Source organism: Lycorma delicatula, chromosome 7, assembly GCF_047948215.1.
Source record: "Lycorma delicatula isolate Av1 chromosome 7, ASM4794821v1, whole genome shotgun sequence".
Taxonomy (NCBI): domain Eukaryota; kingdom Metazoa; phylum Arthropoda; class Insecta; order Hemiptera; family Fulgoridae; genus Lycorma; species Lycorma delicatula.
In genome coordinates, this window is record NC_134461.1 from 117,332,690 (window position 1) to 117,358,015 (window position 25,326).

General features: G+C 30.7%; 1 protein-coding gene across 1 annotated transcript in view; it reads left to right on the forward strand.

Annotated features, from left to right (window-relative positions):
* The first annotated feature begins 11,709 nt into the window (after positions 1-11,709).
* The window catches only part of LOC142328070 (carbohydrate sulfotransferase 5-like), a 323,989-nt gene continuing 310,372 nt past the window's right edge, over positions 11,710-25,326 (forward strand). Inside the window, exon 1 of the mRNA XM_075371542.1 lies at positions 11,710-11,989. The gene's annotated coding sequence lies outside the window, so the exon portion shown is untranslated. The remainder of the gene's footprint in view (positions 11,990-25,326) is intronic.

The following is a 25,326-nucleotide window of genomic DNA, read 5'->3' on the forward strand; positions in this document are numbered from 1 at the left end:
TTGGGTACTGAAGTCAGACCCAAATTTTACCCTCAGATTTTTTTTAATGCCCTTCCTATTGAGCGATTTGGAGCGAACCAAAGGATCACTTCATGGACTACTATTTTTGTGTATAACAAAAATATCAAGGATAATAGCTAAGACGATATACTGTTAAATATCCTGATATTCTCTCTATTACAAGACCAGTGCCTCACAGTTTCCAGTTCTAGTATCACCAAAAACATAGGAATTGGGACAAAGGTGAAGCTGTTGATGTTGATGGTTGTGCACATTTATTAGATGATGAGCAAACTATAGGCATGGAGTTTTTTAGAAAATACATTACTGACACACACTTAATTAATCGGTCAGAATTAAATCATCTCATTTTTATCTAAATATCAAGCAGAAATTCTTGCATCTTGAAAGAAAGGATGGAATTTTTTCTTCAAATATGAGGATATAGTGTACTGTAATGATGTGGAATCTACTAGAAGCTTTGGGATACATGCATCATCCTGATGTATAGCATCTTTTTATAGACTTCTCAAAAGTTAGTTTGAAAGCAGTCCATGTTGAAAATAATATTGCATCAATACTTTAGCTCATGCAGCTTACATGAAGGAGTCGTATGAAATGTGTTGATGTGATTCAGTATTAGAAACATTTGTGGAGATTTGAAAGTGTTAGTACTATAAAGTGCATTAAATTTTGTTTCTTATCTGAGTGGGACAGCAGAGATAGGAAGAATCATTTAAAAAACATTGACTGTAGAAGAGAACATTGTGAACACAGCACTAGTAAAACCTGAAAAGTTTACATTCTGATACTAAACATTAAGCTAAGTTAAATGAAACATTTATTTAAATTAACTCATGTTGGGACTGGATTTCACTTTCTACAAAAAACAAGCTCCCTAATTTAAATAATGCTAAGATAAAGTAAGATATATTTGTTGGAATGCAAATAAGAAAATAATGAATGATATTGAATTTGAAGACAGTTACAATGACTGTAAGGTTGCTGTGTGGAAATCTTTTAAAATGGTTGTAAACAACTTCCTGGATATCATAAAGTAGATAACAACTACAAAGAACTTAATATAACTGAACTTCTTAACTACAAATCATTTGGACATATGTTACTAAAAATCCACTTCTTAGTTTCTCATCTCTACCTTTCCCTACCAAACTTAAAGCTGTGAGTGAGGAATAGCTTCTTCATGCTTATTCAGCTTATTCGTGGAGAACACAAATAAGGAACCCAAGAATTCTGGCTGACCACTGCTGAAATCTCAAGAAAAGAATCTTAATGTAAAAAAAAATTTTTGTTATCTTAAAAATGGAATTTTTAAATTATTTGTTACACTACTAACACAATTTAAGTTTGTGAGTAAATATAAATTATTTTACTTAAATTAATCATTTTATGATTCATATTATTCGTCTGTACTGTTAAGTTATGTTTAAATTCTATTAAATAAACCACCTAGCTTGAAATAATAATGTTATTGCATAATAGAAATAAAAATAATGAGAATTTTGTATTAATTTACACTAGTGCTGCTATCTATTGCATTTATTATATTTCATGAGGATGGGAGATTCTGCAGAAGAGCTTTCATTGAAAATTATGGTAAGATATGTCTTATCTCAGTATTCTATACTAGGTTGTTTATTTAATAGATTTTAAATATAGTTATATATCAATCATAACAGTAGGATGATAAATTTACAAAGAGATATTAAAATGCCATTATTTCAGACCAGTATGTGAACAGCAAAAACTTCATGGGCATAAAATTAATTATTCTTAAAGTATACAAAAAATTTGATAATATTTTCTGTATAATATTCTAAATTCATTGACAGAGATTTCTCAGCATTTCTTAAAAATTTGTTCAATATATGAGTATAGTGTTCAAGAAAGATTACACACCAAATAATTTCTTCCCCTCTGTAATTCTGCATATTACTCCCACCTATTAGCTTTCTTTTCTCTTTCTAATGATGTTTTTCTATGCATATCTTTGTTTTTCATACACTTCAAAAACTGTTGTCTTATTTTTCCATTGGCTGTCAATCTTTCCTGAAATTTTATTTTATAATTTACTGTATCTGCTTTAATCAACCTTTCTTTGCACTTTCTATTAATTACACATTTTAAAATTCAGTACATTTTTCTGCCTTTTCATCTTCCATTTTTACACTTCATACATCTATTAGTTTCATTATTTGTCATGCTTGTCTTTCTACAAATTGTTATTATTAAGTATCACTTTTCTCTCTATCTGTTTCCACAGTAACGTATGTATTAATTTCTTTAAAATCTGTAAAAGATATTTTTATTTAATTTTAAATTACTGAGTCCTTTGGATGTTTAAATAAATGATTACATCGTATTAAATTTTAATTTTAAGGTTTCACGGAAGTTGAGAAAAAGAAGCACAGTGTTTAAAAAATCAAATTTCCAGGAAAGAGATTTAAAACTAATACAATCAGAAATATTTAATTACAATTATTAATTTACATTTAGACGTGAAGTGATTCAGAAGAAAGGAAAATAATTTTGGAACTGATTGTAGAGCCTGAAATAAGGAAAAAATTTCATAAAATATGTTCAAAAATGCTTGGTTATTAAGTTAGGAGTAGCAAAAAATTTACCCGGATTCCAGTTCCCCTGTTGAAATGAGGTCATACTGAAATTTCAGGCATTGTATAAGGAGTAAATATCATCTACAATGCGACGTTTTGGTCAACTTGCAGTTTTTTTGGAGTATGAAACACAACAGATCAGAATGAGAATAAAGTTCGGCCAAAATCAGTCTATTTACCTTGCCTAAGTGCTCTACTGGCATGCCGATTTAATACAGTATGGTTTGGATATCAACCCACATGTGTCTGTAGATGAGGATAGTGGCTCCACCGCTGGCACAATGTGCACTTGGTACTACCCTATCGGTTCTAATATAAAAAATAATTATATAGGATCAGTAATTTGTACATCTTCAGATGATTCTCGTCAGCAGTATCTCGTATATGTGTAGGTTTTCGGTGAGACTGCATTGCGTCTGTTTCATGCTTTCCTCCACATTTTACATATAGTTGTTCTCTATGGCAGTAATTCGAAGAGTGCCCAAATTTTTGGCACCTGTAGTTTTTGGGGAGTCTGCTTGTGGCATATACATGGTCACCTTAATATTACAAAAGTATAAACTATCTAGGTCGTAGATCTTCTTGCTTTCTGGTGATTGCTTTAAAGCAATGAGGCAGGTTAGGGGTTTCCCTGTCATCCCTCCTGATCAGTTTTCAGACACGTACTACTTTAGTAGGGAAAGAATGTGTTAACTTTTTGCAATAATTGGAAAAGGGGTGTTTTGACTTTAGCAAAAACGTTTTATCCAGATCACAAATTAATGAAAAATTTTGTTTAATATTCACCAGCTCCCCAGAGAATGACTTTGTATGTATTTTTTTAGCTATATCTTGCTTCAGAAAAGGAGTTTTTTGCATTTATTTTCTACATCAATAGATAATTTTTTGCCCATCCCACTCCATTGGTCTGTTAACAAACAATTTTTTTAAATATTTTTAATGTTTTTTAATTATGCAATTTTGGCATTGCAGAAAGTTTTTATAAGTGAACAGGATAAGTTGATCGGGGTAGCGAAAGTTATGTAATTCATTGCCAGCAATTTAGCTTTTATTTCTTTGTAATTAAACTCTACATCAATATCTACATCTGCTTCAGATTTAGATAAGAATTTTTGGTTAAACATTTATCCTCTTATCTTACCCATGTGTTTCTTTATGGCTTTAAATAGTAAGTTTACAATTACTTGTTTATATTTTATAAAAATTCTGAAACATAATTTCTGTTATGAGTTCTGACCTAATCGATCTTCTGTGAATTATAATCCAGTCAGAGGAATATATCACATTAAATAGCGCTAATCAGAGTTACTTTCTCTGAGTTTAATGATATTTATTACACAGCCAGATCCTCTGATGAACTGAGTAAAGGTATCACTTGAAGGGCCAAATATCACCTCTAATTCATTACTTTGGTATATAGATATGAAAAAGCACTTCATAATACTTCTGCCGATTGGTTCAGAACAGTAGTTTTGTTTGGTAAAGAAGGCAGCAAGATATAAATTCATTCTTTTCTTCTTTTAATAAGCTTGGACCAGAATTCTTGGGAATGGCTGTCATTTTTGTGAGTGAATTATGTGTTAGTACAACTATTATGATTATGGTAAATAACAGGGTATATGAACCTGTTATTTTTAATTCATTATACACCTATTTTTTTTATGATATACCAATTAAGTGTTATTAGGGCCAGTACTAGTTTATTGCAAATACTTCAACTAGACTGAGTTTCTGGTATGTTGTCAATCTTACATTGTCCTCATTACTTGGACATCAATAAGAACTGTTTATTGACTGCTTGTTGTAGAAATTTTGGGCTTGTTGAATTATCAGTGTAAAAAGCTGATATAAATAATTGGGCCATTGAATCATTTATTATAAAATAATTCCTGCAGTATATAGGTAGGTATCTGAAGTAAGTATAAAGCCATATTTAGTAAACCAGTTTTCATAGAATACTATGTAATCTCTTTTCAGAAACTGTGCTGAGGTTTCTAAAAAAAAAAGAAGTTTTTTTATCGTATATGCTGTTTGTTTTTGTAGTTTTATGTTCAGCATACTGTTCATAGTAATTGGAGAGATACTGCAACTCATACTAGTCTGTTTTGGCTTTGTGATTAATATACCTTTCTAAGTGAACTGAGTATGAGTGAAAATGTGAAATAAAAGAATAAATGAAGAAAAAATCATACAGTTCATTTTACAGAAAATCATACAGAAATATCAATTGTTTTAACTTTAATCATTGTACAAACTATTAAGGAAATTACTTTTGGAGACATCAATATTGGTTTTCACTTACAGGGTCCAGTATTAGAAGTCTTAAGAATGTTCAGTAAGAACCTGATTTCTTCAATAGAGATAATAAATGTATTATCATTTTTTACTTCCTTGTATGAAGTATAGGAAGTATTGTGGTCGCAAAATATTTCAGTCTTAAGGTTTCAACGAAAATATAAATTTTGACTACCCCTGAATCCATTTTGACTAGTTTCAGTGTGACATCTGTACATATGTATGTACATCACATAACTCAAAAACAATTAGTCATAGTTTGTTGAAATTTTGGATTTAGGACTGCTGTACCATCTACTTGTGCACCTTCCCTTTTGATTGCAATCTACTGAACCAAAAGTGTCCAAAAAAAGCCCGACCTTTTTGACCTTTTTCTTAACTCCAGAAATAAGCCCTCATTGAGAGCTTTTCAACGATATATCGTAAGTGGTATTTATTTTCATTATTATAGCCAAATAAAATTTAATTAATAAAATATTTGGATCTTATAAGAGAAAGGCACATCAGACTTCATCTCCTTTTTTTCATTTAAATATATTTGATTTATTAATACCTGTGATTGTAAAAAAAAAATTACAATAATTAATTATTCAACAATAATAAAAAAAAATATGAAAAAAATCAGAAGTTATTAGTGAAATAAAATTTTATATACCTTTAAAAATGTGTATATGTAATTTAATAGGCAGTATTACATATGTGTATATGTAATGATTGAAATATCCAATTATTTATTATTAATTGATAATTATAATTTAAAATCATATTATTTTTAGATTTTCTTGTTTAATTTTATCTGTATTAAAGTTAACTACAGAGTGATTGAAAAATAGACCCTCAGAAGAACAACAAATACACTGAGGCCATACATGCCCGATCTTTAATAAATTGCAAATACTCCCCTGATATTGTTGAACAATATTCTCCCTAAGTCGGAGATAATCATCAATTTGTTTTTTGTTGCCAATCATTTAATCGCACTTTGATTTGATATAATTCTTCTGATCTTAATTTGTGTACACATTCTCTAGTTTTAAAATTTTCACTGTTGTTATATTCATCACCTCTCTCCATCTTTTTATTCTTTCCTTAATCTTAACGTTTTCTTCCTCTTTATATATATCATCTCTGAATGTTTTTATTCTTTGTTTGGTTTTAACATTTTCTTCCTCTTTGTATTTATCATCTCTTAATCTTTTTATTCTTCCCTTGTTCTTCGCATTTTCATCCCCTTCATATTCAACTTCTTGTGGTTTTTTTGAGATATATTTAACGTTTTCTTTCTTTTTCCTGTTTATTTGTTTCTTTTTCATTTTTGATTATTCACCAAATAATCCAGTAATAAAAACTGAATATTTTACACTGTAAGGTTGAAATTAACATTTGTAACTAGTATACGCACTAAACAGAATGATTTAGTTTTAATTAACTTTAATTTGTACGACACACCAGAAATCTGAAACTTTTGTTAATCAGCAACTCACAAACATATGAATAATACTGGTCTAATAGTACGAATAATAAAGGGACACTTACTCTTTATTTCATGTAAGATTGTTGAATTAATAATTGTATAATTATTTGATGTTAATAAAACTAATATTTCAGCAATTGCATAACTGTCCACTTTATTAAAGAATTGAAAGATCATATCTCCAATTGAAATAAGTTTAAATGAAGTGCAGAAAAAAATGTGTATATGTAATTTAATAAGCATACAAGGAAGTCATCTGGTGACCACATCAGATTTTTTACTCAGAAAATCATAAAAGCACAAAATCAGAATATTTGTTAAGCCATTGAAATTATAATTTGTAAAAGCTCATTCAGATATAATAAAATTATGTATATAGTATTACCAGTATGTGTGCTTAGTTAAAAGATGAGCTAAATTTATCCAGAATTTACCGGTTATTCAGAAAATAAATATTTATACAAAACATCTCCAGTTAATTTAGTACAGTTTTTTCTCTTTGCAAGTGCTTCGGTTTTGAACTTAAAAAAGCATGTTTTTTAAGGTAGCTTGAGATAGTTTGTTAACCCAGTATTTTATTTCTAATAATAATAATAATATTTGTTTTAAAAATGTCCATATATACTTAATATTACATATACTAGCTGGTTAGGGCCCAGTTTACCCCTTTTGTTAACCCTTTTTCCAACACAGGGGCTCCCCAAGGACTCCTGTGGACACAGGGCCTACCTCAGGGCTACATAGCTCGCACTTACTGCACAGCTTGCCTCAGTGGTCATTCCTGTCTAGCCAGAGAGCTGTGTCCCCTGGTTCCTTGTGATGTTACTTACCCTCATGGTTATAAGGCATTATAGATATCTGAAAAAAGAACTAAATTACAAATGACAGAATGGTAGTAACTATGGTAACTGAAGTACTCACCCAACAGTTCTCCGAAGAGCTATTGGGGAAGCTGGTCTCCGACGAACTCGGGGAGTTGTGGCTCGTCCATTGATGTCCGACCGGCCCTTCCCGCAGTGGCAGTGGTGGTGGCCACCAGAGCAGTGTCGGGTTGGCGTCGGTCGTCCTTCGCCGGCGCGGCCGAGGCGGTTCTCGCCTCGGATCGCTGGGACGGTTACTGCTGCCGAGTCTGCCAGGGCGATTGAAGCCCGACGAGCTGGAGCTGGAGCAGGAAGGTAGCGTCCGCAAACAGCGACTACGTCGGCGGGCCGGCCAGACTCAACGTGGTCCCACGTTGGTCTTCTCCAGGTGGTGGTCGATGATGAATTGCAAATTTACTCTCGTGCACTGTCTTTTACTGGAGCCTGAGAGAGGTGGAGCTGCAGTGCCGCTATGGTGGGAGAGCTGCGCGGCGGTAGTGATGCTCGTATCTGCGCGTCCGTATATTGTGCGCCAGTTCGCAACTGAGTTGCTATACCGTGTTCAGCCGTCGATATTAAATTAGGCATATATATGGTAACAGTACGTATGTATCTCGCATAACTGAAAAACGATTGCCGTAAAAGGTTGAAATTTTGGATTTAGGACTGCTGTAACACCTAATTGTGCACCTCCCCTTTTTGCAGTTGAATGCAACCGACTAAACCAAAGTGCTCAAAAGCCAATTTTTTTTGGATTTTGGACTTTTTCTTAACTGCAGTAATAAGCCCTCATTGAGAACTTTTCAACGATATCATATATTTTCATTGGTTCCAGAGTTATAGCCAAATGAAATTTTAATTAATTAAATGTTTAGATCTTATATGGGAAAAGCACATCGGTTCGAATCCGACTTTGTATACAAATATTTTTTTTTTAATTTAAACATTTTGATTTATTAATAATTATTAACCTCCGATTGTAAAAAAAATTTACAATAAATAATAATTCAATCAACTAGTAAAAACAAAAAAAAATGAAAAAAATCAGATGTTATTAGTAAAATAAAATTTTATGTACTTTAATTCAAAAATGTTTACAGTTTGATAATTATTAAGAAATCAATACAATTAAGAAAAAAAAAATACAAACATAAAGTTGGATTCGAACCGATGTTTCCATGGTTATGGATCCAACTCATTCTCACTTACACTATATAACTACTTGAGCGAAATGAAACAAACTAATTGATAGGGACACCATAAAAAAATGTGAAGCAATGTGGTTGGTTGTGTAACTGTCCACTTTATTAAAGAAATGCTGGATCATATCTCACGTTTAAATGAAGTGCAGCAAAAAATGTGTATACGAAATTTAATGGTGTTCAAGGAAGTCATGTGGTGTCCACATCAGATTTTTTTTCTTTAGTAAATACCAACTTCAACCTGAGGGGGGCTAGAGCCTTAGTCTATGGCTTAAAACCTTTCCCTGACAACACGACTGTATCCTTGATTTTTGAAAGCAATCACAAGGTTGGTTCTCACATAATGCCAGAACAAACAAACTTACAGCTTTATATACGGACTGTTACATGAAGAAACTTTCAGGACATGCTCTACTGGTGAAAATAATGAAAAAAGTTCATATAAGCATAGGTCTGGAAACGCTTTGTTTTTTACTTATGGCTAGGGAAAGATTAACTCCAGATCTCAGCTCTGAATAATAAAAAAACCTACTGTAATTTTTGGGACCAAATTAAGGAGTAAAGTTGGTTTCTTGTCAAATGAAGTACATGATTTTCATTGTTGACCGCTAGCTGTTAGTGTTGCCAACCTACACAATAAATTTTTTTTAAATATTTCTAAAGTAACATATTTAATTTAGTTTTTTACGTAATTTTTTCATTTTACCTATGTAAATTATTGAAAAAACCTTTTATTAAATGTTTTTATTGGCTGTATTTACATTAATTTTCTCAGAATTAAATTCTCTACAAGGTTTGTTAATTTAACTTACGCATTTATTAGTCATTTAACAAAGCTATTGTACTAGAAACCTAAAAACCTTGTTTTTAACACCAAATGTTGTATTTTACATTGAATATCTTAAAAACTACGTGAGTTGCAGTTCTGGTATCTGTTTTATCCTACTTGGAGCCTTGGTAAACAACAAACACATCGTGTGTTTGTTGTTTACAATGCCTTCATTGAAACTGGTCGTACTGTAGTGCTCACACAGTGATGATTTCAAAACCATTTTAATGTTGGTCGTCATGGTCTATTCCAAAATGAGATATTATGGGAAGTGGGTGAATAGTTTTCAAATGACAGGGACTGCAAGGGGAGATGACCGAACTGTTAAGACCCCAGAAATGTTGAAAGGATGCCATAAGCAGTGGAATCACTGCTGGCATCACACTCACACTCTCAGGATGACAGACAGGTCAATTCGGAGAGTCTTACAATTGGACCTCCATTTTCATCCCTATAAGGTAATGGCTGTTCAGGAACTGTGGCAAGATGACTTCTTCAGATCACAAAGGTTTGCAGAAACGATATTGGAATTGCTGACAGACAACATCAATTTGATCATAAGTGACGAGGCCCACTTCCATTTATTGGGGTTTGTAAAAAAACAGAATTTTCAGAACTAGGGATCTGAAAACCCACAAGCACTGCATTAAAAACCTCTACACTGCCACAGATTAAGTGTTTGCTGTGACTTATCTCGACTCTGCATTATTGGGGCTTATTTTTTTGTGAAAACAGTTGAACAGTGTCTATTAACACAGATCACCGTGTTTACTACAGCAGATCATTATTCATTGTTACCTTGCCATGTTGCGTGATTAATTTCTGATAGGATTGAAAAGGCTACGCATTAAGCTTAACAGAGTGTGGTTTCAGTAAGATGAGATCAGTTACTATACATCAAGAGCAATTACGGCTTTTTGAGACATTTTTTCAGGTGTCCTGGACACCTGATTTCATTGCTTGGGAAGTGAAGCAGCCACAAACTTGTCGCCTTAACGGTTTTTTATGGGGCTACCTAAAAGCTTAAGTTTATGTAGACACACCACATACTCTTAGCCCTTTCCAATAACAACACAAGAAATTCAAAGGGTTCCACTTGCTCAGAAAGAGTATGAACAATTTCACCAGTTGTCTACAAGAATGCTTCGACAAAAAATGGATGTGCCACCCCGCTGATATGATTTTTTGTAGCTGAGTATTCTTTTCTTGTGTTTCAATATGTAATCTCAAATGACAGTGTAAAATTAATATGTAATAACAATCAATTTTGAAATTCTTTCAAAAATAAATGTATGACTTTTTTCAAAATCACCATACCTCATTGCCACACTCTGTATACAAAACAGTTAGATGTAAGTCCAATGTTTCCACATTATTTTTATACATTCTTTAATAATTATGAGACTGGTTAAAACAGAGCTTTTTATCTCAATTTCTTGTGGATAGCTATGATGTTTGGTATTTATTCTTTGATATATTTTTGAATTATTTTCACTAATTCTTGTTATTTATTTTAATACTTTTTTTAATGGGCAAAGAACTTGTATAAGAAATAATCAATATACAAGTACAATATGTACTTAAAACAAGAGAATTCATAACCTTAACAAACATCATAAAAGGGCAAAACTATTTCTCATACATTTAACATTACAGTCAACAATTTCACCAATTAATCGCTTTCTGAAAAGAATTTCAAGAACAACTGCCTTCAAAAATCCAAACAAAATTATTTTATTACATTGGGTATGTACCCATATACAATTTTTTATGACGGTATTAACTTAAATATACATTTAAAACAGTATAATTTATTATATATTTTTGTTAATCTCTGTGAAATCGAAAATATGTGCAATATATTAAAAACTAAGATCTGTAATTCGTTTTTTAAGTATTTCTTAAAAAACTAATTGTTGGTGCTATTAATATTTTTATTATTTAAAATGAAGTTAAATTTTGTGATTTAACTGGTTAGCATTAATCATTTTTTCAATTTTAAATTAATAATTATTTATAAAAACATTTAAGGGTTGTAAATTTTTTTCAATTTCAATTTAGCTTTCTTGTCTGATTCACAATAATTGAAAATTTATTTTTTAAGGAAGAATATTAATTGCTTATTTAATTATTTTTATTAATAAGATACCCATCATCGAACGAATTTATGAAGCAATATAAAATAAAATTCTACTAAACTTTATTTATCGAGTTCAGCGTACAAAATATTAAGATAATGTTTACAAAACATTCTGTTGGATAGCGGTTAAGTAGCTACCATACGTTGTTAAATCAAGTTTTAACAGGTTGGAAGCGCTAGCGTAAGTCAACATGATATCGTGTGGGGAGTTTCAAGTTGTAGGTTATGTTTACTATTAGCAGTTGTTTCGCTGAGCTCGTGGTATAACTTTCGTTTGCTCCAATTTTTTTTTATGTTGTAATCACTTAAAATTTTCGCGCGACAATATCAGAGTATGTTAATTTTATTCGTTTGGATTTTAACGTAAAATTAAATTTTATTGGCCGATAATTTTATGGAATCGTCTTTTAAAAATTATCATATTTTAATTTGTTTTGGAAATGTTTGTTCGTTTATGAATTAGTAATTTAATTTAAACACTGATGCCTTTAAAATTAGTTGTAGTTTAAAACGACGTCTGAGTAGCTTAATAATTACAGGATTAACTGTTGCAGTAAGTATTTTTTAATATTTCATTTACTTTTTAGTTGCAATACTTATTTTAGAATATAAAAATGAATTTAAGATAGGTAATTAAAAATTTATGATAAATAAATTTATTTTAAAATTTCTAAATATATTTAATTCAATTAGTTTTAAGGAATTAAATGGTAAGAAAAAAGTAAAAACTGTATACATTTTATTTTGGGGCGATTTCTAATGTATTTGTATCCAGTAAACCTAGGTAAGGGGGAGAAAAATTAGTTTATGAATTTGATACGGTTTATTTTTGAGGTCTAGACCAGTACTGAACAAAATTTTAAAACGTTGAGTGTTATTAAATTTGAATCTAAATTAAATTTAGATAAATGTTTAATGTAAATTAATATCTTGGAATTTTTATTGTAAGTTTTGAAAAAAGTATTTTTAAACTATTTTAAGTATGTTAATTATCTGCATTATGTTACATCCATTTATTTTCATGTCTTATATGTTTTCTCCTTGCCCAAAGTTTGTGTTATTTCATGCTACTTTAGTTTTAATACCTGCCATGCTTCATATTTTATTAAATTTTTTACTTAATTAAAATATCTGTTTTGAAAATATATTTAACATTATATATGGTAATAATAGAATTTTACTTATATAACTTTTTGTTTCATATTATCATCTTCACTTTATTTCCTTATTTAAATAAAAAATGATTAATATTTTTCATTTAAGGAATAATATAAACTAAGTTTTTATATTGTAATTGTTACAAATCCAGTTATTTCCGAAATGCATAGTTTACGTGACGGGCTTTGAAATCTGGTAACTAATGTAAGTCAAATTTTTAGTTTTAAATTTGTAGAAAATGTGTTAGGATGTTTACATATATATATATATATATATATATATATATATATATATATATATATATATATATATATATAATTTCATAAATATTATATTCTGAATATATAAAAGGCTGTAATTCATTAAATCTGTAATAAAATATAAAAGCTAATAGGTTTAAATCTATTTAATTTTACGTTTAAATCTATATAAAAAAAAATCCCTTTCGTCACGCCGGAAGGCGGAGTTAGATTTCACCGGTGCTAAGTAGAGGATAAAAATGATTTCCACCTTAAAATTAAGAAAAACTTCAAATTTACTGAATACGTCAATGGTTGCATGTGAAAAAAAGTTTCACATGTTTAGCATACAAGCCCCATATTCTTACAATTCCAGCAACAGGGTTTGTCATCCCTTGCCATAAAGGTTGGTCATATCAAAAATTGTTTTTCAGACAAAAGATTTAGGTAATGTTCAGAGCATTAACGACCACTTTAAACCGATTCGATACTGTGCTTATTAAGGGAGGTATGAAATTTTTTTGTCTTCAAAACCCCATTTTTTTCACCGCCTGGGCCAATGGTTGATGACATCAAAAAACCTTAGGTAGATAAATTTTAGGCCCTTATCCAAAGAATAGTAGGAACTTTAAACGATTTCGATATTTTACTTAATAAGAAAGTTATAGCGATAGTTTGATTTTTCAAACCCCATTTCCACCCCCATGGTTCGATTTTTCCCATTAACGAACTCGACCGAGATTTTAGGTCGTTATATATAATGTATCAATTTGAAAATGATTGGTGGAAAATTACAGTTATGTCCACTGGAAAGTGAAATATATATATAAACATTTGAACTGACGGTGATTTTGGGGTGTAGGAGATGTGAAACCCGAAACAATGTCGAAATTTTCCGGTAGTCGAATAATGGTACCCATTACCAATACCTAAAATGTTGTTACGTTTTTGAATTTATCTGATTAAGTGAAACTTAATACATTTGTAAAGAAAATTTGTTATTTTTTACTAAATAAAATCTACCTCTGTTGTCCTATTTTTAACAATCAGCTTTAAGGATTTTTTGAAGGAATCTTATAAAAAATTATATTCTTAAGGATTAGAAGATTTTTCAAAATTCAGATTTCTTGACAAATTTTGATTCAGATTTTGTGAATCGTTAATATTTTTATGTACTTTAAACAATTTTCTGTATCTGAAAGTAATTATGGAAATCAGGAAATGGAAAATTCATTTTCAATTTATTATAATATACTCCAGTTGTCTGAAGCATAAGAAAAAAAAATTCTTATATGAAACGTATCTATTGTGACAAAATCTTGATAAATCTTGAAAATTAATTCCATTCTTTCTGAACTATTAAAATAGTTTAAATGGCTCAGAATTGTTTTACGAACAAGGCTTAATATTTTTTACGTAATTCAAAGCTACTGAATATATATTATCTTATATATTATAATTATATTGTCTAATATAATTGTAATAAATGTATTGAATAATTGAATTCCTCTTATAGAATTTTATTTAATTTTCAAAAATGGTAGTGTGAATTTAATAAAATTGTTCTACTAGGATATATTTTTATTTAATCTTTGTAAAAATAAATTTATTCAAAACGTTAAAATAATCTCCATGTTTAAATTAAAATAACAGTTAAGAATGTTACTAAGTAACTGATTAAAAAAGGAAAAAACAATTTTTTATAATTGTTGAAACAATAATTAACAATTATTTACATTATTATTATTTTTTTTTAATAAGATATTAGTTTTTATTTCATTTCCTACGTTTCCAAGGTAATTTATGTTTTTATTTTGTATTGAAATATGTATCTTGTAATATAAATAAATAACGTCAATTAACTTTTTATAAATTTATAATCAATTTCTTGATGTACACATTTTTTCAATACGTATATACATAAAGTTATTTTACTGTTCAATAAATATAAAAAAATAATAATTTAATTAATAAAACAACCCATAAATCATTATAAATTTATAATTTCTCAATATTGTACTATCATTTTTTTTAACTTTAACAGTAAATTTTATTTTATTTTTAATAATTTAATTTATATTTTCTCGTTATTTATAAAGTAAGAATTATTTTAATAACACTAATAATAATTTTAAAATTACGTTTAGAGTAAGTAATACATCGATCTTTACATTTTCTTAACTTCCTACTGAGTAGAGGCAATTACCGCAGATTAGATAAATTAATTCATTATTTTTCTCTTTGAGTAATAATATATGTTAACTTATACAGTTCCTATATTGAACAAATGAAGTTATCACTTGTAGAAGTGAAAATCTTATGTATTTTAATGTGATTTTTGTGATGATAGGGGGTAGTAGTCCGGGCCGGTATTAGTTTTGTGTTGGAATATTTCTATATAATCGCTAATTTTTGCTTTAATGCCTCCCGAATATAATAAAAAATGATTATTTCTTTATGCGCCAGTTGAAAAAAGTGCTTTAATGCCTCCCGAATATAATAAAAAATGATTATTTCTTTATGCGCCAGTTGAAAAAGGTGGCTTAAATTTTTATTAAACAAAATGTAAAAAATATCCATTTTTTCTCCTGTTTCTCTAGATAACTCGATCATTTTTGAGTAAAGATCGAGAGAGAAAGCAGTTTTGCTATAAAGTTTTACACACAGTATCATCGGTGGCAAATCGAAAAATACGATATTGATGCAAAAATGACAATACTAACAAAAACAAGAAAGAAAAAAAAGATTTTTTGGACTTTTTTCGAGTACTTAAATATAGAACCTTCAGAATTTGCCTCAAAGAATTTTTTGATATGGTAAAGCAACACGCCAAATTTCAACAAAATTGGTGTGACAGTTTTTGCACAATAATTTTGCAATCCAGATTTTAAAAAAATGCGATTTTTCCAAATTGTGTAGAACCCGAAATAAAGTGAAACTTGAAACTTTGATCACATATAAAAGAGCATTCAAACTTTCTCAAATGCATTTAAAAAAGATTAAATCGGTTAATTAGGAGACCCTAGGGAATTTTCAATAAAAATAATAAGAATTTAAGCAAAATTTTTTCGTCTGGCGCATAACGAAATAATCATTTCTGATATTACGGAGGTATTAAAGAAAAAATTATCGATCATATAGAAAAACTACAACCCAAAACAGATACCGCCTGGACTATAGTATGATAGGCTCGGTAAATAAATCAATTCGTTTGTCATTTCCCCACGTCAATCTGGCATGAGATGTTTTTTATTGTGATAATCGTCATGCCAAATTCACGAGCGATTTGTTGTATCTCATTTTAATTCGCCTACAACTTTTTTTTTTTACAGTACCTAACATTTTTTTTTTTAATAAAAACGTTTGTTATACAAAATAACTGTGTTATAAAATATTAATTATAAATAATCTTTTTTTATGCTTTTATTTAAAGTCGCATCAACAATTAGTCATTAGCGACTAAAGTAACACTACATGATCATAAAAAACAAAAGTAAACGATAAAGAAACAGAACAGTAAAGAATAAACATAGACAAGTAACAACAACAAACTAAAATACATAAATCAGACAAAAAACACTAAAGTGTATTCCTCATTTAATTCCACTGTAGGAGAAGAACCGCAACAGACATTTTATACCTTCGTTCTGGTTTAATACAAATTTCGTATCCGAATCCAGGTCTAAGTTTTTTCGGATGGTTCCAAAGATTGGGCAATCAAAGAGCAGATGGTGCACGGACCATTTAACCTTGCACGCCTCGCAGATCTTCTGGGAGAGCCAAATAGATGAGTGTGGGTAAGCCTGGTGTGTTTAATCCTTAGCCGAGTTAAGATGACTTGGTCTCTTCTGTTGCTCCGGGAAAGAGGCTTCTCGAGCGCATTCTCCCGGATGTTATTTAATGCCGTGGAGAACTCAGTAGACAGAATTTATTCCACTGAGCTCGCAGTTTTACTCGGACAGATCTCATGAAGTCTCTCTGACATGTCGATTGTATTCGGATGCCATTTATTGCCGCTCTCTTGGCAGCCTCATCGGCCCGTTCGTTCCCGAAGAAGCGAAAATGGCCAGAGACCCGTACCAGTACCACAATCTTATTTATCCTTGAAAGGATATCACGAATAATCTGGACGATGGATTCAGAACGTCTGCAGCCTAAGCTCTCAAGTATACTCCTAGAGTCGGTAATTACTAGGAAGTTGTCGACACTACGGGTCTCGATAACTTTCAAGGCGAATTAAATTGTAGTTTTATATTAATGTTTTTATTTAAAAAAATCAATTACTAATACTTCATTTTTTGACGTTATTACTTCAAATTAGTTATTAATATGTATCAATTATTAATTAAAAATTATTTTATTTATTTTAGAATTTTTATATTAAATTAATGTTATTTTTTAAAAAAATCAGTTACTGTTACTTCATTTTTTGAAATGGATATTTAAAAAAAAATATGTACGATGTATTTTAACTTTAAAAATTAAAAAAAAAAAATAATTTACTTTATAGATAACTTTCGTTAATTCGGGAGGCTTTGATGTATATATATATATATATATATATATATATATATCATAATACATAATGCTGATGCATTCTGTTGCTTTATTTTGTGTTTGTTCTTCCGCTACATTCCGCTGTTACAATCAGTGATCATGTCGGCTAGCAGGAAGGGCGGCTGTAGCTTATACTTGCTGAGAGTAAACGGACCAATCCTGCTTTGTTGTGTTGTAATATTTAAACAAAACATACGTCAATTTTGATAGCATAAATGAATCTTCCGTCATCTTATAATAAAAATCTGAAGTGGACACCACATGACTTCCTTGTACGTCTATTAAATTATATATACACATTTTTGCTGCACTTCATTTGAAAGTGAGATACGATCCTCTAATTCTTTAATAAATGTGGACAGTTACACGATTGCTAAAATATTAGTTTTTATTAACATCAAATAATTTATAAAGTTATTAATTCAACAATTTTACCTGAAATATTAGGTTAGAATAAAAATCCCTTGATTACTCTTTAAATAAATTCTTTACCAAATAATCCAATAATAAAAACTGATTATTCTACACCGTAATGTCAGAATTAATATTTGTAACCAGTATACATGAGTTCACTAAACGGAATAGTTTAATTATTATTAACTTTTATTTATACGACAAACCAGAAATCTTGTGCATATTACGCATAAATGAAAAAAAATTTCCACAATCTCTTTAAATCAAATACAATTCAAAAATGTATTTTATTTTTCTGTTAAATAATTAAATAAAATGATTTAAAAAAAATAAATATACAATTTTTATAAGAACTTGCTAATAAAATTAAAAAATAATACTATTCTAAATTATAATTTTCAATTAATATTAAATAATCAGATGTTTCACCAAATGTATTACATATGCACATAGGAGATGCCTAATAAATTATATTTACACATTTTTAAAAGCACATAAAATTTTATTTCGCTAATCATTTTTTTCATCATTGAATTATTATTTTTTGTAAAACTATTTTTACATTCCTGGGTTAATAATTATTAAATCAATATATTTAAATAAAAAATAAATAAAAGTTAAAAATAAACAAAAGGAGATGAAGTCTGATTCGAACCGATGTGCCTTCCGTTTAAGATCCAAATATTTCATTAATTAAAATTTTAATTTCGATTGCAATCAAATAGGGAGGTGCACAACCGGATGTTAGAACAGTGCTAAATCTAAAATTTCAACATCCTACGGCTAATAGTTTTTGAGTTATGCGAGATACATTCGTACGTACAGACATCACGCCAAAACTAGTTAAAATGGATTTTGGGATTGTCAAAATGGATATTTCCGTTGAAATCTGAAAACCGAAATGTTTCGCGATCATAATACTTTCTTTACTTCGTACAAGAAAGTAAAAAACATTACTGATGTCAGTTGTTTTTAAAATATGTCAGTTGTTTTTAATAGATAAGAAAAATATAATTATTTTTCCTTATTTGCCCGCTATTAGATGGATTTATGAATCATTTGCAATCCCTTAACGTCGTTGCTGAGAAATCTCCTACTCAAAAAATATAATCTTGTTTTTTTTTTAAATTCGTTCCAGTTTTTTAACAATGATTATTAACAAAAATAAATACAAAAAACGTCACAGTTTAGGTTACTGACACTGCATTAAAAGATTACAGAAAAGTTCCAGAGGTATTGAGTGATAATGCCGTAAAATAATAATAATAATTAGAAGTAACAATGAAATTGAACTAACTTTTAAATAAAATTGTAGAACAACTATCCAAAACTCGCACACAAATTTACATAATATCCACATAACTTTACAGTTATTCTATTAAATTATTTGAATAAATTTATTTAAATTTTTTTTTAAACAATTATCAAACTAATAAAATCAAAAATAAATGTAAGACCTAAGGAGGTAAGAAAATTATGTTTTTTAAAATTCGGTCAAATAAATTACGTTCACGGTGACGCTGTCTTCACATAAATTCGCAGAGGTATGATTCTACTCGTAAATGATTCTTATTGGTACCGCACTTCTTGTTTCCTCATTTTCACGCGGCGTTGCGGAGGCCGGCGTGAGCCCTTCCCCCCATCAGTGGATGAACAAAATTTCGATCTTGATTTAGTCTTGTAGTGAAAATTCGTGTTAAGAATGGTTGGTGCAATGTGATAAGAATGCCACATATCCGATATAGTCTTAAACAGCGTAGTTGATTTGGAAATTATATTCTCTAATGTAGCAGCTGTACGATGGGAAATCGCATACAAAAAGCGCTCCTTTGTCTCTCGGCAAACCCCGCTGAACATCCATCCATTGCTGCGGGAAAATGCGCCCTACGTTGTTCTTCTTCACGAAGCAATATTCGTCTATTTCAAGGGAGATGTTCGGGGAAACCACGAAATTATCTTATGTTTTATTATTCCTTGGGGTCGTCCGTTTATATTTAAATATTTAAATTACTGTGTTTCAGGTTTTTCCATTTTAAATTGTATTTTAATTGTTTTTAAAGATATTTTTTTTAATTAATTTTTAATTGTGAATTTTTAACATTTAGTTTTTTACATATACATGGTGTTCGTGCGGTGATAACGCCAAAGCGTCTTTCGCTCAGAAAAAGCCACCAAAATTAAAAAACAATTTACTGTCGGATTTCGTAATAAACTGTCCGCGGACACCTCGTAGTCAAACTATCACCTCCGCTGATAGTTTTACCAGTCAGTCATGGCGTTATAACTCATTCCTTATTCTTTGTCAAAAAACTGGTAATTATGAATGATATCAAAAAGTAATTTACTACCCTGAAGTCAAGTAACGTTTTTAAGACCGATTTCGCTCTTGCAGCCGCCTTTCTAAGTGCAGTTATGAATTTTTATCGGAAAGATGCAAGTTCATTTCGTGGCCATTAGTATAAAATAGAAAATTATGTAGAATTCCTTTTCGCTGATGGAATTCAACGCCTTTCGCCTTCGAATTATTTTCGCGAAATAATTGAAACTACGACGTACTTTCTGTGAAGTTACTGTGTTAACTGCACGGTAACTTTGTTTTCTGTTTAGCCTCCGGAACCAGTGTAAGATATTACTTCAAAGGATGAATGAGAATATGTATGATTGTAAATGAAGTACAGTCTTTACAGTCTCAGGTCAACTATTTCTGAGATGTATGGTTAATTGAAACCCGACCACCAAAGTATCGTATATCAAAGATTTAGTATTTAAATTCAAATAAAAGTAACTGCCTCTACTAGGATTTCAGCCGTAGAACTCTCGACTTCGAAATCAGCTGATTTGCGATGTTCATCTCTAGACCGACCCAGTGGGTTACTGCACGTAACTTGACACACATTAATCTGACCTTCACGCTATCGTTGAACTTCACCTTAAATACCATACCGACTTGATGAAACATGAGTGTTGATCACTAATTTAAACCAGTTACATCTCCATGTTATCTAAAGACAATGACGTTATGTTTATATTTAGCTGATACACTCGTGAGCAAGTTACATCATGAGAATTTTTGTAATTAATTTTACCGTAATCTTACTCCAAAATACCAGAATAATGGTGAAAAAACCTTGAAATTGATAAATGGTGGGTAATAACAGAAAAGACTCTGGAAATCTTCCAATCCGTTTCCAAAGAGAACTGTATTGATACTTCAAATACGAGATACTTCAAGTATGAGATACTTCAAATCAGCTGAAAGAAAGACATTTTAAGGGAGAAAGCTAATGTATCTCTGATATATGTATATACATAGCTTCCTGATGCCCTCATAAAAGAAGGTTTTCGGTTGAGCTGCGAGCCAGAAATGCACCGCTTCTCACCGTTTCGTCCGAGGTAAATCGACGGCCCCTTAATGCTTCTTTGATTGGACCAAACAAGAGGTAGTCAAAACTATAATAGTGGTAAGATCAGGTCTATACGGAGGATGAGCCAGTACTTTAAAGTTGAGTTTCTGGAGCGTTTCAGCGGTGTGGACGGGCATTGTCGTGCAACAACACAACACCTTTCGACAGCAGTCCTCGGTGTTTGCTTCGAATTGCAGGCTTCAGCTTGGCAGTAAGCATCTCACTGTAATGCGCACTGTTTATTGTCGTGCCCCTTTCCTCATAATGTTCCAGTACTGGGCCTTGTGAGTCCCAAAAAACCGTAAGCATCAGTTTTCCTGCGGACGGTTGGGTCTGGAACTTTTTTTTGCAGGGCGAATTTGGATGTTTCCAGTTTACTCTCCGGCTCGTAATGATGGATCCATGTTTCGTCACCAGTGATGATTGTAAGATGTCTCGTTCGTTACCATAGCGATCCAAATGTTTTTGGCAGATGTCCAAGCGCGTTTGTTTATGCGACTGTGTGAGTTGTTTTGGAACCCATCTTGCACAGACTTTATGAAACCCAAGTCTGTTGTAGATGATTTCGTAGGCAGAGCCGTGAATAATTTGCAGACGATGAGCCACTTCATCGATAGTTACTCATCTGTCTAAGAAAACCGTGTCACGTTCACGCTCAATGTTTTCCTCATTTGTGGCGGTAAACGGTAATCCGGCTCCTTCGTCGTGCGTAACACTTGTGCGATCGTTTTTGAATTTTTCAATCCATTCGTAGACACCCTCGTAGACACCCTTGGGGATAATAATTAACTTACCCTCGTATTTTCCTTTTTGTTGGAGTTCCATTTGATATGGAACGTAAGTTGCGTTGTTACTCCTGTATATTTGAGAAGCGAAAACTATTTTTTTTTCTTGTATTTTTTCTTTTTGTTGTAAGACTAATATAGATGACGTAATAAAATATTTGTGGAATATATAGTGTATAAAAACAAAAGATTTTATTTAACTTCGGGAAATGATTATTAAAAAAAACCTCCAGAAAACATATTCCGATTTATAAAAGTAAGATTTTTTCTGTCTTTTTTCTAAAAAAAAAATATCTTTTATGAGTAAGTGTACTTTTATTTTTTTATTCTTTAAGATGAATTGATGTTCAATTTTTATTTCCTATCTAAGAAAATGTGGTACAGAAACTTGTTTAAAAATTAAAAAAACATTCTTTATTAAAGAAAATTCTTATATTGTATTAATTATTTTAATTAATAATTATTACTATTGAATTTTATGAATGAAAATAGTGAATGAATGTGGTTGAAAAAAAATAGCAGACAGGAACTTCAGAGGAACAGTGAGATTCATTAATCATCATTTTATTCTATCAGAGCCGCAATCAATAGGTTTTGGCCTACACACAGAATTGTGTATAATGCAGACAACAGCACTTCCATAATCTATATGTATTAAGTTGTATAATTAAAAAAAGATTCATCAACGTATATTGAATTCGTATACTCTTTTGTAATGCTTATTTAATAACTAATATGATAGAAGATATTTGAAATATTTTGATTTTTATATTAAATAAATTATTTTATCTCTATATAACAGAAGTGTATTATAAAGTTAATTGAGGTGTTATTTTATAGCAAAACATGTTAAAGTTTAGACTCAACTTAGTAATACAAATTCCTTCATTCAAGGGCTAACGAGGGCCGTTCAGTTCAGATAACAAAATGTGGAGACTTTTATAAAATCTCGCTAAGTTTTGAATTAGCACCAAAAGGAATCCTTAACTGCAGTTCAATCTAATTTTCGAACTTAGCGTGGTGAAGATCCTCCCAAATTTTAGTACAGTTGGTACTAGATTTTTGTTGAGACATTCGTTGTTCTATTCGACATGAAACAATAGATATGTTTCTGGTGGCGGCTCGTAGCTCACGCTAGTGGGGGGTGCTGTTCCAGAAAATATTTTTCTGGGTCTTTTCAATGCCATGGTTAAAGTTTTCCGTAAAATAAAAGAACCGAAAAAAATGAATCAAATAGAATAGGTGGAAGCAGGATAATAATCTAATTCTACACCTTATCACATTCAAAAATATGGTACACCGTATTCGGTTTAACCGAATAAATAATAAAATACATAATATTTTTTAGTATTATTAGAAAACTTAATAAAACGTCCGCTTAAAAACACTATAGTCCAATGGGGCTTAATTTAAATTTCTATGTAGACAGAAACAAATACATAATTAGTATTTACTAATTACATTCTCTTTCGCCTTTCCAGCTTGTTTTTGGAGAGATTTGGCAATCAAAGAGCTCTTGCTTTCCGCCATCTTCTGATCGCTAATGAAAAAAAACAACTAAACCGCTTTCATATTCCTTCCACCAATTAAACTAGATAAGGGAACGAACATACACTTGCGGAGTAAAAAAAAGTCCCTTCCACCAGCACGCCAGAGTCGGCATTGCGGGAGCGACATTACTCTCTCTCCCACGCGTGCAACTTCCTATGTACGCATGCGCACAACAGCCAAACACCAGGCCATTGGAACTGTGAAGCGCACAGTTTCATACAAAGATTTCTGTATCTTTTTTTATAAACTGGGGGATGGTTACTGACGTTAAGCTTAAGGATTATATATTGTACAAGTATAAATAAAGAATTAAAAAAAAACCTCATTATATTAAATGTTAACGATAATATCAAGTGGGAATAGGAGGTGCTCCAGTTCTACAGTGCCTATACGCGAGCCACCACTGTATTTTGCTGATACTACTGCTGCTTTGGAACATTTATGTGTAGTGTTTTTAATTCAGCGCGATGTGCTTCTCATGAAACAAGCTTTTCACAAAGACGGTTTGACGTTTTTAACGTAAACTTTTGAACTTGGACGCATACAGATGCATTACTGTGAAATAAATTTTTGTAATAAATTTCTCTTTGTAAATTCTGAAAAGATTGTTTAATCGGATAGAGGGGAAAAAATTACGAAAATATAATTTTTAGTGATAAGTCGATAATATTAGCGGTAAGATGTATACCCACAATATCAAAATCTGGTGGCAGCAAAAATTCATATGATTCTCTGAAGCCTGTTCTTGATAATCAAAATTTGAATGTCTTTTATGTTCTTATCCAAATAAAAGCTATGATTTTTTTCGTTAAGAATACTATAACTTTTATCGTGTTTCTGGATTTGCTTTATGATATTTTTTTCACTTCACGTTTAGCACAAATAGACCCTTTTACTTTTAGCCACATAGAACACCGCCACATTACGGCATAAAAATTTGAAATTTTCTCAATAACACGTTTTCCAGGTTGATGGATTGGTCAAGGAAATTCACTTGCACGGCTACGTTTTCCAGGTTGGTGTATTAGTTGAGGTGGTCTACTTGCATGCCCACTTCGTTTCTCAGATTTAACGTAATGTTTTTACTTCCTTGTACTAAGTATTGTGATTACAAAAAATTTCGGTCTTCAGATTTCAACGGAAATATCCATTTTGATCAGTTTCAGTAACGTCTGTCAGGTGCGTAAGAATTTATCTCGCATACCTCAAAACGATTAGCCGTAGGATGTTGAAATTTTGGATTGAGGAATGTTGTTACATCTAGTTGTGCACCTCTCCTTTTGATTGTAATCTACTTGACCAAAAATGTCCAAAAAAGCCCAAAATCCAAAAAAATTGGTTTTGGAGTTTTTTTTAACTGCAGTAATAAGCCCTTATTGAGAGATTTTCAACGATGTATCGTTGATGTATCGTGTTGATGATAAGTACTTATGATGATAAGTGGTACTTATTTTCATTAGTTCCAGAGTTATAGCCAAATGAATGTTTAATTAATGAAATATTTGGGTCTTAAAAGGGGAAGGTACATCGGTTCGAATCAAGAGTTCATCTCCTTTCTTTAAATTTTTTTTATAAATGTATTTGTTTATTAATAATTATTAGCCCGTGATTGTAAAAATACTTTTCAATAAATAATAATTCAATAATAACAATAAAAAAATATGAAAAAAATCAGAAGTTATTAGTGAAATAAAATTTTATGTACTTTTAAAAATGTGTGTATGCAAAATTTAATAGGCGTACAAGGAAGTTATGTGGTGTCCAAATCAGATTTTTTCAGTG